Source organism: Telopea speciosissima, chromosome 11 (assembly GCF_018873765.1).
Source record: "Telopea speciosissima isolate NSW1024214 ecotype Mountain lineage chromosome 11, Tspe_v1, whole genome shotgun sequence".
Classification (NCBI taxonomy): Eukaryota; Viridiplantae; Streptophyta; class Magnoliopsida; order Proteales; family Proteaceae; genus Telopea; species Telopea speciosissima.
The window spans coordinates 19,479,821-19,493,688 of NC_057926.1; positions in this window are offsets into that span (position 1 = coordinate 19,479,821).

The following is a 13,868-nucleotide window of genomic DNA, read 5'->3' on the forward strand; positions in this document are numbered from 1 at the left end:
TCATGCAGATACCACTATAAAAATGAAAAGGACAGAAATTTCTCAATGTTAAGAGGAAGTGGTGTTATGTCATAGCAAAAAAAGGTTACAACTTGAAGTTGGTGTAAGCTTCTCCTTCACACAGTTCGAAACAGTCCTTATTCTTCTTCCACATCATAATACCAAAGTTATTGATTTTCTCAGCTCATGAGACTCCAAAGGTTACAGAAGACAAACAAATTTCTATTCCTTTCCCTCTGATATTTGATTTTATCAGTAGAGAGATCAAGAGCAGGTATAGTTTGTTGCTGCTCACTTACATCTCATTTGTGTTTTCATATATTTAAATAGGAAAAAAGATCTCTGTCCAGGAGTGTGGCCTACGCCAGCACTCCCATGAGTCTATCTCTGTCCGCCCCATGTGAAAAGACACCTCTGCCCCCTTTTTTAAGGAGGAGAGAGATAGACACATGGGAGTGCTGGCGTAGGCCACACTCCCGGACAGAAAACTGCTTCCCATTTAAATATCTTTTGCAGTTGTCTTAAGATCCACAGGAACTTGTTCTAAATGGCTTAGTTCATGAGAATATAGCTCTGCTTTGATCTCAGAGATAAAGAGCAGGTAGCTGCTCACTTACATCTCATTTGTGTTTTCATAATTCATATATTTAAATATCTTTTGCAGCTGTCTTAAGATCCACAGGAACTTGTTCTAAGTGGCCTAATTCGTGAGAATATAGCTCTGCTTTGATCTATGTAATACCCATCCGACAATCAAGGTTCCAGTAAGTTCTGTGCTGATTCTACAATTACCTGCTCGCTCCTGAGTTGAAGTGCCCAATTCTGTGATTTTGAAGTTTTCACTAGCATCTTGTGAAATCAATTCAGCTTGCTCGATCTCATGTTGTGATTTTTATCACTAGTCAGTAACAAACAGATTGGCAGGAACATAGAGCTAGAATCTAATAGTGGGCAATGAAAACCTACCTGAGGATTCTAGTTATAGAATTGAGTTCACTAGTTTTCTGCTAGAGATAGATGACATGTGGAGACACTTATGCACAGTATCTAAAAGACTACCTGAAAGAGGGTAACAATTCACATTATAAAACTACAAACAGGGGATGGTGTGAAATAGTTTTACAATTTAGTCTCTTTTTTTCAAGCCCTTCTCTTTGAATCTGAATATGACACAATGGATATACTGTTGAGTATCTTAAAGAATTAATCAGTAGAAGAAAACTAGATTTTCATAAAAGATATCTTTGGCTAAGGAGCTATACCCTGTCAATTCTGAAATTACTAGAAAGCTGATCAGTTATAGTAGTCTTCAGGAGTTGAAGCAATTCCGCTCAAGTTGAAGAGTGAAAAAAGCCATAACCAAATTCAACCTAACATGCTCCTCTTCCTGCTATCCAATAATTGTTTGATCTTCTACTGGTTGTACAATCTGAAAGCTCATCTGAGGTTCCAAGACTTAGCAGAAGTTTCTCAATAGCTTAGTGGATATAATCTCAACGCCCAAGAACATTGCAATAACAACATCCCAGGCTCTTGCATAACCTTGTCCAAGAGAAAAGGCAATGAAATAGAGAAGTTGATGGTTGGCTCAAGGTCTTGAACTTTAGTCCATACATTTTAGATGGTTATGGTCCTTCACGTTTTCTCCAGCATTTCTCCCAGTTGGAACCTAAGAGGTGAAGGTATATGATTATTCTAAGTCACCTGGTCTATCTCAGTGCAAGTCCACACCGTGGAATGAACTTGTGTCTTCAACACATGCACAGTGCAGAGTTAGGTTAGTGAAATTGGCCAATGCTAGTATCACCTAGTTGAGTTTTAATTTCTGTCTTTGCTGAAATCAAGTACCAGAGGAATGACTGCATTATGAATTTAGCAGTGAATAATTATCTGTACTCAAATGTCAGTTTTTTTGTTTTGTTTTGTTTTGTTTTTTGGTTTGGTTTTAGTATTTTTTGGGTGCTTAATATCATTTGTAATTAAGGTAATGACAAGAAAACACAAGAGAAGCATAAAAAAGTTTTCAGTCATACAATTAAACCATGAGAAGGTGGTTGAAGGATCAAGATGTAGTATGTACAGAAAACAACTTCCAAGAACAGCTTAATGCATTTAAGGTTGATTGACAGAGCTCTCTTCAGACTTCAAGTAGAAAACAATGACATGAACCAACCTTTCACCAGCCACATAGACACCTCATTTTCCCATTGGATCAAACACCGATGCAAAATTGCCAAAAGATATGATAAACAATGACAACATATAAACTACTGCTAGATTCAACATACGACTCCTAAGACAAGCATATATTGAAAGGAATATTTCTGTGATTTACCACCAATATATAGAGAATATTCAACTGGAACTTTGCTCTAGCACAAATACACTTTTTTCAATGATCACTTGCCTCGCCGTGGCTGCCTCCAGATTGACTTGTTGGTCTTCTGCTTTGTTTTCTTAGGGTGTAGTTCTTGTTTGGGCTCTGGCCTTTTGTTTTGCTAGCCCTTGCCGCTTTGGCAGATCTTGTATTTGGTTCGCGCTTGTTCCCCTTCCCCCCCCCCCCTTTTTTTTTTCCTTTGCTAATGAAATTATTTATTCATCCAAAAAAATAAATTGCGAGTTTTCATAATTTCTCATGTTAGATTCCAAAATTACGATGGTGACACCAAAGTAGCATAACAATGTCAACTAAGCAAGATGCATACATTCAATGGAAGCTGAACCAACACAGAACTTGGACTTGACTGATCAAACCAAAACATGCACATAACAAAAGATGCATGAGATCTAATTCTGTTTGCATTTTATGCCTCTTCATTTCCCTTGAAAGGGTTTGAAAAAAGCAAGCCTACCATGCACAATGCAACCAGATGAGAAGTGACATGGAAGGGATGAGGATGTTTAGTGAATTGCACTCAAACACTTTATATCGGATTGGGTAACTAGCCGAAATGAATATGAAATTCCGAATTGTGAGCAAACCCAGGTTGATCCTTAAATTTTATTTGAAATTCCAATTCATGGATGCACAAGCCCATATCGATTTTTTCCTCCTCTGCATTTATATTGTGTTAACAAATGTTATCTTATACCGCTTATTGTCATGGAGCTCCATCAAAGTATCACTTACTTAATCATCCATATATCATTTGACATTTGGATCAATTTATCTAAGGAATGACTTCCTATCTGCTACAAGCAATTACAATATTGCGTCACATTCAACATTCTATAAACAGGAAACGAAATTCATCATAGTAGAAAAACTGAAAAAGAATCAGATCTCTTTTATACAAACAAATATGTGCAAAACAATGGCCGTGATGGAAAAAACAAAAAAAAACAAAAAAAAAAAAAAAGAATTATCCAATACACAACAATGAAAAAAAATACAGGATTCTAATCCAAACCCGGAAAGCGAAGTACGGAATATTAAAGAACAGAGAAGCATAAAAGGAACAAAGCGTACATCAATTTTGTCATATTTCTCAAATCAGAAGACGCCGAACAAGACCGAAAACCCTAGAACGATGAGCCACACAATGTGAACCAAAAGAAGAGCCTGCCCAGAGACAGGACCGCTACCGCCATTCCCAACATCGCAAAACCCTAATTTCGCAACACGGGTACCTGCGCACATAGCATCGGCGCAGCCACACCAGTAGGTAATTCCATCGACGCCACAGACGGGATCGGTTCGAAAGCAGTTGACAGGGCAGATGGATGGTTGAGACGTTGCAGCGCAGACATCAACGGTGGTTTCAGAAGGTAAGCGAAGAGCTGACGATGAATCGGATTGAGAGCGAATTGGAACATGGTAGAGGGAGAGAAGAGTGAAGAAGAGGCAGAAGGAGAGGAGAGTGAGGTTGGGCATGGTTCAGGCAAGCTTAGCTTTTGAGCAGAAGCTCGCCTTCACCTGAAGAGAGATTGTTGGGAGAACCTTGAACCTGAAAGCAGGGGAGAGATGAAGGAAGGAATGCGAAAAAGGTTGCTTTGATCAAGGAAAGAGATGGAATCTCTGCTGGGTCGCTCGTCGGTTCCGGGAAAGGTAAGAAGGAAGGAATGGAAAAAAGGGAGTTAGGTAGTTGAACGGTTCCTGATTATTGTGATCTCTCAATGATTCTAATACAGCTGCGCACATGTGGAAATGTTTGTTATACAGCTCGCTAAGAAGGCAAACACGGTGTACACTATTAGACATATTCTAGGGAAAAAGTGGAACACGGTAACGACTCAAAAATTGAACAAACGGTCAAATATTTGTTATCAGAGTTATGTCTCTTACAATGACCTTCATCTTTCTTATGTCTCTTCGTTTCTTCATGAAGCTCACCTCCTCCCATGAGCTCTCTTGAAAAACAACAAGAATATTATAAGATCTTCTTTATTAGGACACTTACTTCATCCTTGGAGCTTGCATCAAGGCATTGGAACAAGATACAAGACCTTGGAACAAGTATCAATGATCAAGCATTTATTAATTAGTTCAACCCACTAAATAGTGGATTGTCTCTATTTGAAAAGTAATTTTCTTTCATGAAAAGCTATATAGTGATTTAATCTCAACCCTTGATTTTCAAAGACTGAGATATTGTAGGAGCGTTTAACATTTATTTTCCTTTGTCTATAAAAGGCCACCTATTTTGTTTGTAAACAAAGACTAGAATTTTGAAGAATGAAAATTACTTTGTACATTTTTTCAGAACCATGATAAGTTTTCTATTTTGAACCAAAATTGAGTTCAACCTTAGAAAACCTAGAAGAGTTTTCAGTTCAACCTTGAAGAGTTGAAGCTTTGTCACCCCCTTGCATCCTTGAAGAATTGTCAAGAAGGTGTTGAGGTATTGTCCACACAACCTTGGAGAGTTGTGCAAATTTTTCTTTCTTACACCTTGAGAGTGTGTAATTTCTTTCTCCCGATCTCACGCTTTCGCCGCCTGCACCAAGAAAGTGCTAGCTCAAGCCCTCAATCTGAGGAACACTACTAGCATCCAAACGCGTGTATACTGTAAGAAAACTATAACTCATAAAGGAGATAGCACAGCGTACTACCCCTATCATTCAAGGCCTTACCTCTAGTTTCACTCACAGATGCGTTTATTATCATTCAAATGCAATAACATGTACATGTACAAAAATAAATAACATAACATGGCCATCAATAAACTTGCAACAATAAATGTACAATATCAAGGAACACTAGCAACTGCTCACATCAATAAAATGAAAACTCCCACCGACATAATACATCAAAGGACTTATCCAATCTTATACTAGTAATGTTTTCCTGAAACACGCTCGGAGCTACACATCTGTTAGTTGTAATAGACATTTTTTGACTCATGCAAAAAAGACAACATCATTACTCACTAAGAGTAATTTATCAACTTAGAGTTCCTGTAAATATGAATATGCTCTCACTGATCTGGAGATACATATACTTTGATTAACTAAATGATCTTTGAAAACAAAGGAATTTACAATCTCAACATGCTTAGTATCCATTCACTTGTTTATAAATATGTCTTAAACATCTTGTATCATAATAACAAAGAACTCTCATCTCATATGTTTAGAATCATCCACGACGAAGGAATTGCAACAGGTAAAATAGGAGTAGAGTCTCGAAACAAGATTATATAAATTATCAAATGAAATAAATCCATCATGCTTGAATCTGAATAGTAATTATTCTTCTATAGTAATCATAGTTGCCAAGTTATGAAATTTCTATAGTTGCCCTGGAAGGTGGCCCTTGGCTGGTGGGTAAAAGGCCAATCTTTTTGCGTCAATGGACTCGCCAAATTCAGCTCCGACGCTTGGATCTGTCATCCATTCCCTTGTGGATTTCTTTTCCAGGATTGCCTCTTCATTTTTGGTGCACGGATGGCCTCAGTCTGATCGGCTCTGCCTTCGGCAAACCTCTGTTCTTCGATGTTCGCACTCGTAGGAAGGACCGGCTTGCCTTTATGAGAATTTATGTCGAGGTTTCTGCTGAGGAATCTTTACCTGCTTTCATCACTGTCAATGAGGGAGAGGGTTACTCCTTTGATCAGGAAGTGCACTACGACTAGCTGCCTCCTCACTGTCTAGTCTACAAATCCTTTGGCCATGACTTTTAGTTTTGCACTCCTGCCGCCCAACCCCTGGTTGCTGAAACCCCTGTCCCCTATTCCAACTCCCTTCCTGGGGTTGATGATGGACCTGCTACCTCTACTGGAGATGGTTCTGTCCAGGAAAGGCCTGTGATCTTGAGTATTGGTGGTGACAAGTTGAAACTCCACTCTAAGGATGCTCGTTCTGCCTCTCGAGGTCACTCCAGAACCAGATTCCGGCACCGGAATCAGAGATGGAAGAAGAAGATGCTATTGAAAAGTAACAAGGACCAGTCTCTGTCGAGGCAGCAGCCCTGGTCAGATGGACAAAATCGATTTTGCATCCTGGCTTCGTCTGATGACACTGAGACGCTTTTGTGTCCCGAGAAACCGCAGTTTGAGGTTCTTCCTAGGAGCAGATCTCGAATGGCAGAAGATCCTACAGTTGAGCCTTCTATTCTTGGCTCTGGCTTCGAAAATGGTGCTGCGAGTGCTTCAACGCCTGCAGATGCGACTCTAGGAAGCTCTGCTACACCCTTGAGCTCTGGCTCTTGTCTTCTCCCCCAGCCTGTTAATGGAGAAGTTCTCCTTTCTCTCTCCTCTACTTTATCGAATCCCGTGGCTCCTACTTCTTCTTATTTGGAACATGTGGGGTCTTCATCCGTTGACCTCCTTTCTCCAAGTGGTCACATGGGTTCTACCCAGCCTATATAGCTTTTTGAATCGGGTCCTCTAATCCTTGACCCATCTACCTCATTACCCATTTCCTCCTCTGGTTTGGGTCGCCCCATCTCTCTACCCATCTCCTCTTGGGTGGGTTTGAACTCTCTCTTGGGTCTTGGACCTGGCCCACCCAAGTCGAAAACCCTGTCTTCTTTACCCGCTTCTCTAAACTCCCCTATTTTATCTCGTCAGCTTCTCCCTCCACCCCCTACACCTTCTGCTCCCTTCGGCAACTCCTATCGCTGGCGACACCATAGTGAAACCAGGTCGAGAGTTGTGCTAACCAGGCTCCTTAAGCCTTTGATGCCCCTCCAAACTCTGTCCCAATGATTCACGAAACTATTTGGAACACTCGCGGGCTCAACTCCCCCGCGAAGCAGGCTACTGTTCGTTTGTGTATTCATGAATCTCGTTCGAGCTTTTGTTGCCATTTGGAGACCCATGTTAAAGAGCCCAACTCTCCAAATATCCTTGCTTCCATTGCTCCAGGTTAGTCTTTGCTTTCCAATTATACCCATCACTCTAATGGCCGAATCTGGCTTATGTGGGACCCCAAAAAATCTCCATCTCTCTTTCTGCTTCCTCCTCTCAATACCTACATACCAAATTCTCTGATTCCTTAGGCCATTTCTCCTTTTTTTTTCTGGGTGGTTTATGCCGAAAATTGCCCTGCTCTTATAACTTCTCTTTGGGCTGATCTCAGAGCCGTTGCTAGCCATATTGGCCCTCAGCCTTGGGGTCTAGGAGGGGACTTCAACATTATCTGTTACAGTCTTGAAAAACAGGGGAATGACCAGTGTGATTTGGATGCTATGAATGCATTTAATGACTGCCTTGAAGATATTGCTGTTAACGATCTCAGATGGTTTGGGTTCCCTCTCACCTGGAGCAATAAAAGGGCTGGAAATAGCCTGATAGCCTACAAATTAGACAGGGTTCTTGTCAATGAAGAGTGGTTAACCTCCTTCCCTTCCTCCCATGCTTCTTTTGAGAATCCAAGCATATCAGACCACTCACCTATCTCTTTTGCTATCCAGCCTTTCACTTCTTTTGGACCCAAACCTTTCAAATATTTTGACATGTGGTCATCTCATCCAACCTTTCTCCCGATTGTGCTTGAAGCTTGGCAAAAGCCTGTCTCTGCCTTTTCCACCCCTCTCATAGCCTTCTCCAAGAGACTCTAAAATGTCAAGGCTGCCCTCAAGGACTGGAACCTAAACATCTTTGGCAACATCACTCTTCAAGTTAAAGAGTGCAAGGACAGACTTGCCTCCATTCAATCAAGGCTACAATCTAATTTGCTCAATGACTCCCTTGCTATTGAAGAAAAAGAGGTCTCCATTCAGCTCTCCTCCTTGCTAGCTAGGGAAGAAAGCTTTCTGAAGAAAAAATCAAGAATTAAATGGTTTGATTTGGGGGATTCCAACTCAGTATATTTCCATTGGTCCGTGAAAGCTAGAGTTAATTCTAACTCTATAATTCAGCTCACTCGGTAGGATGGCTCTGTTGTTAACACTGTTAAGGATATCAAGGATATGGCAGTCCAACACTTTACAGGAATTTTCAATGGGGTTCAGCAGGAGCATATTCCTATCCCTAACCACTTGCTCAACAAGTTCATTGCTCCAAAATTCTTGGATTCCTTAAGCTCTATTTCCAAAGAAGAAGAAATTGTGAAAGCTATTCACTCTCTCAAGGTCAATGGAGCGCCTGGCTCGGATGGTTTTAGTATGGGATTCTTCTTAGCTGCTTGGGACATCATCAAAGTTGACCTTATTGTTGCCATTGAGAGCTTCTTCCTTAATCCCAATCAAGTCAAGGGGATCAACCACACATTCCTCTGCCTCATCCCCAAAAAGGAAGGTGTCATTGCAATAAATGACTTTAGGCCCATTGCTCTCTGCAATCTGCTATACAAATTCATTGCCAAAATTCTTGCTACAAGGCTCAAGAGTGTGGTGGATCTTTTGGTGAGTGACAACCAAACAGCTTTCATCCCTAGAAGGAACATCTCTGACAACATCCTCCTGTACAATGACATTGTCAGAGGCTTTGATAGGAAGAATCACTCACCGTCCCTTCTCTTGAAGATTGACATCCACAAAGCCTTTGACTCTCTTCGATGGGACTTCAATGCTCAAGTGTTGACTCAGATGGGTTTTCCTTTGCCCTTTGATTCATTGGATTAGCTCCTGCATCTCTTCCCCAAAATTTTTGATGTTGGTTAATGGCAGTCCGGCAGGGTACTTTGGAGCTTTGGTGGGAATTTGGCAAGGTTGCCCTCTCTCCCCTTACTTATTCTCTATTGCCATGGAAATCCTCTCTAGGCAGATTCAGCTTTGTACGGACCATCAACTTATCTCTCCTATGCCCAATTGTAAAAGCCGAAAGCTCACTCATTTAGCTTTTGCGGACGACTTGATGATCTTCTCCAAGGCTTTGCTTGCCTCCTTAGAGACTATTATGCTTTGTCTCCATCAATTTAAAGAGCTCTCGGGTCTTCGCATCAACGCCGACAAATCTCTAATCTTCTTTGTTGGAGTTACTGATGCAGACAAAGCAGCCTTCCTTACCATCTCGGGTTTCCTAAAAGGTCAGCTCCCTGTCAAATACTTGGGAATGCCGCTGATCTCAGCTAGACTTTCAGCCCATCACTGCACCCCCTTATTGGACATGATCCGGAAGAGACTTCAACTATGGAAAAGCAAGCTTCTATCTTATGCTGGCAGGTTGGTCCTTATTAGATCAGTTCTGGAAGCCTCCTATATTTATTGGTCAGTTGTTTATGGGCTGCCTCTCTCTACTATCAAGGCTTTGGAAGCTCTTATGGCTTCATTCCTTTGGAAGGGCTCTGACTCCACTAGATTCCTCCATCCCTTGAGCTGGGCTGGTGTGTGCCTTCCCAAAAAGAAGGGAAGGTTGGGCATTCATTGTATTTCAGAAGTGAACTCAACTGGTATCATCAAACTTCTTTGGAAGATAGTCTAAAAAAAAAAAGAGCATTTGGGTAGATTGGATCTATTCGGGTTACCTTCGCCAGGATTCTATCTGGACTGCCTCCGTTGTGTCTGATGCTTCTTGGGTTTGGAGGAATATCCTTACCAGCCATCACTTAGTCCTTCCTGTCATCCGCTCAAGCGTTGGAGATGGACAATCTACTTATCTTTGGCTTGACAACTGGCATCCTATGGGCATTCTGCTTCATCGGGCTACTCCCAGATCCATCTACTCCTCTGGCTTATGTAGGCTTTCCTTGGTTGCGGATATTCTTGATCACAATGGTTGGGCTCCCCCCTCATCTAGCCCTTTCCTCACCTCTATCTGGAATGAGCTCCACTGGGTCACTACAAGGGTTGCTTCAAGAGATGATTGTATCACTTGGTCCTCCAACAGCGGCTGTTCCTTCTCCTCCAAGGCTACTTGGAACTTTATCCGTTTGAAAGGCCCTGTGGTTCCTTGGCATAAACTTCTCTGGTTCAAGCATCACATTCCTAGGCACTGCTTCACAGCCTGGAGAGCCTTCAACAATTGCCTCCCTACTCAAGCTTTTCTTCACAGTTGTCAGATCTTAGTCCCTAGTGCTTGCTGCCTCTGCTGGAACAACGATGAAGACCTGAATCGTCTCTTCTTTGAATGTCCTACTGCATCAGCAATCTGGAAGGGTGTTCTCCTCAAATGCTGGCCTGTTTGAAGGTGTATCCTCCCCTTCGCTAGAGAATGGATCTAGATTGATATGACTTTTGCCGGCTCTTAGATTTGTGACTCAGTCGGGAAGTTGGCTTTTTGTGCTACTCTCAGCCATATTTGGATGGAGCGCAATTTGAGAAAATGGACCTCCAACTCTTGGCCCTTCCAAAAGATTTGGGATTCCATTTCCTTTGAAATTCTAGCAAAATTATCTTGTCTTCCCCCCTCTTCTTGTGTAGATACCCCTAGGGACAGGACCATTGTAAATTCCTGGGGTCTCTCTAATGTAACTCTGGTTGCTTCAGCTAGCGCTTAGGCTACCAGTTTTGGCCCTCTCTTTGAGGCCGCTGTATTCTCTTCTTTTCTCTCTTTTGGTAATGAAATTTTTATTCATCCAAAAAAAAGAAGTAAAACTAGAAGCAAATGTCAATTAAATATTCCTATGCAATCTACTTTTATTTATCTTGCTATTCGCCTACATATGTGTGCAACTGCTCATCACTTGGTGTCCTCTTGTTTCTTAGGTTTTTTCTTTTCCATCATGTTCTTGAAGTTGTAGCAATCAATCTTCTTATGGCTAATCTTCTTACAGTTGTTGCATCTGCCTCTGAAGCTATCACTTTTCTCTTTGAAGTTTCCATGCCTTGATTTTAGAAACTAATCAGATTTGTAAATGTTCCATAATTACCCTTAGGCCGTATATTCTGTCTATCCTTGAGAGTAAGGTTTTTCATATCAGACATGACCAGATGAACTATATTGCCTATGTTTTTCTTCTCTTATTCCTCCTATACAAGGATAGAAGTCATTTGTTGTACATCCCACTCTTGCCTCTTGAGCACTATAAGATGCCATAATGGAGTCAAACTGAGGTGGGAGTGATTGCATGACTTGCCAGACTAAGAATGAGTCTCTTACCTTCATGTCCATACTTATCTAGGCATACTTCTACATCTTCAGTATATGATTTCGAATTCCACTCACACAATCATAGCGTGCATTCATGAGCAGTTCCAGATAAGTACCTTTTTCCGCCTTTGTATGTTTGGTGAATTTCTTTCCAACCTCCTCAATATACTTTTTGACATTCTCATTGTCAGCTACACCCTCACGAATGGTCTCATCAATAGAGTGTCTTATTATCATTTGGCACAGTCTGTTCGATTCCTCACATTTTTCAAAGAGAGTCTTTGCTTCAAGAGTACTCTCAGCAGTAGGCTTGGGAATAAAACCAAATTGGTTCTCCATAATAGTAGTTTCTTGTCTCAATTGGATTTCAATAACCTTCTCCCATAATTCCATAGTATGATTCATTAGTTTTATACCTCTATATATAGTTATTGCAGCTCTAAATATCACCTTTATTCTTGTAAATCGGAACCACGATGCTTCTCCTCCATTCATCTGGCATTTTCCTTGTGCTCATAATCTTATTAAATAGCTAGGTTAGCCAAGATAAACCACAGATTCCTAAGCTCTTCTACACTTCTTTCAGACACCCTAATTCTTAGTATATATCCACGATATGTGGTTTATTGATGAATAATGCAGTCTTCTGAAACACTATTACTCGAAGTGTGTTCATTTAGTTAGGCTACAAAAATAACCTTCCCATCGCTTCTTAATGTCTTCATTCCTTACTAGTACTTTACCATCTTCAATTTTAATACATCTAACATGGTCGAGATTTCTACTCATCTATTCCTTCATTTTAACTATTTTGCTTCATTTAAATGCATGGAATAATCGATAATCGATAATTGACTTGCTATAATAGATCTAGGGGAGAACTTAGGGTAGAGAATCCTATGCCCGAGCACAATTTAACCAGCTTTTTATGGGCATGGGATGAAATTTCAAGCCCATGGGTAAGAGGGGTAGTAAATGACCCAACAGGAATATCCATCCAGATTATTTCAAGCCCGTAAGAGAGGTCCGAAAGTTCGAGTTTCTCAAGGATAAAAGAAGGATCGTAACTTCTATAAGTCATTGGCGGAAGCAAGAAAGATGTACCAAGCGACTTCGGAAGCCTTTCATGCCATTAGCCAATTGATACCAGAAGAATCCATACAGTTCAGTAGGTTGCTGAAAAGCAAGAAACCTTATCAGGAATCCTAAATCAGGCCCAGAAGTCTATTGTGGTCTTGTCTGATGAAGGAGGTAAAACCCGAATTTGTCCCAAGGGTGCTCTTATCATCACTGATAGTGACGAAGAAGATGGGGACTTTTGCCCAATCTAGTTGGTCATTAAAGAAAGAGAGTCAGATGTGGCGAAAACTAGGAGTGGCCGAAACTTCAAGAATAAAGAGTTGACAGTGGAAAAATATCGGTCTAGCCAATCAACAGCGGTTGTTGAGCCAAAAAACCGAGTACTAGACCAATTGAAAAAAGCCCAAGCTAATGTCTCAATCTGGGGATTGTTAATGGCGTCGCCAACCAACCGAGAAGCTATTTTGAAAGCTCTTACCAAGGTTCAAGTGCCCATAGAAATGGGGCCTGAGAAATTATCTCACATAGTGGGGGCCACTTATGCCATTCAGTCACTCTTTTTCTCAGAAGAGGATTTACCCCCAGGAGGAAAGAATCACAACCGGGCGCTTTACATTACGGTGGAATGTAACAAGAATCAGGTCCCCCAGGTTCTGATAGACAATGGGTCCACCCTCAATGTAATGCCCCTCAAAGCAGCCAGATGCATGGGTTTATCTCTAGACAAGATGAAGTCGTCCAATCAAACCATCAGGGCATACGACAATTCCAGAAGGGAGGTAATTGGGATTCTTACCACCAGTGTCAAGATTGGACCAGCCTGCTTTACCATAGACTTCCAAGTCATTGACATTCAAGCATCCTTCAATATGTTACTTGGAAGACCATGGCTGCATTTAATGGGAGCCCTAGCATCAAGTCTTCATCAAAAGCTGAAGTTCATATATGACCAGAAAGTAATTACAATCTTTGGAGACCCAGAAATGGTACACACTTTGGCCAACATTGAAGTAGGTGGTTCATCCTCGCAGGAAGTGCATCTGGGTGGGTTTGAAATCGGCCACATTTATACTACCTCTGCAAGTGAAGAAGACCAGAGTCTAGGGAAATTTCTGACGATGTGGAGCGAGGCCTCTATAAAGATCATGAAAAAGATGAAATATTTCCCTGGATTAGGATTGGGAAAGAACGGGATACCGGCATTCCCGGAGATACCAGCCAATGCCAACCGTTTTGGATTAGGGTTTAACCTGAAGAACCTAAGGAAGAAAGCCACAGGACAAAGGGACAATGCAGCGAGTGACACGCCATACTTTAAGACTCTGAACGGGTACTTCGTGAAAGAGGGAGAAGACTTCCCTTACTATGGAAATC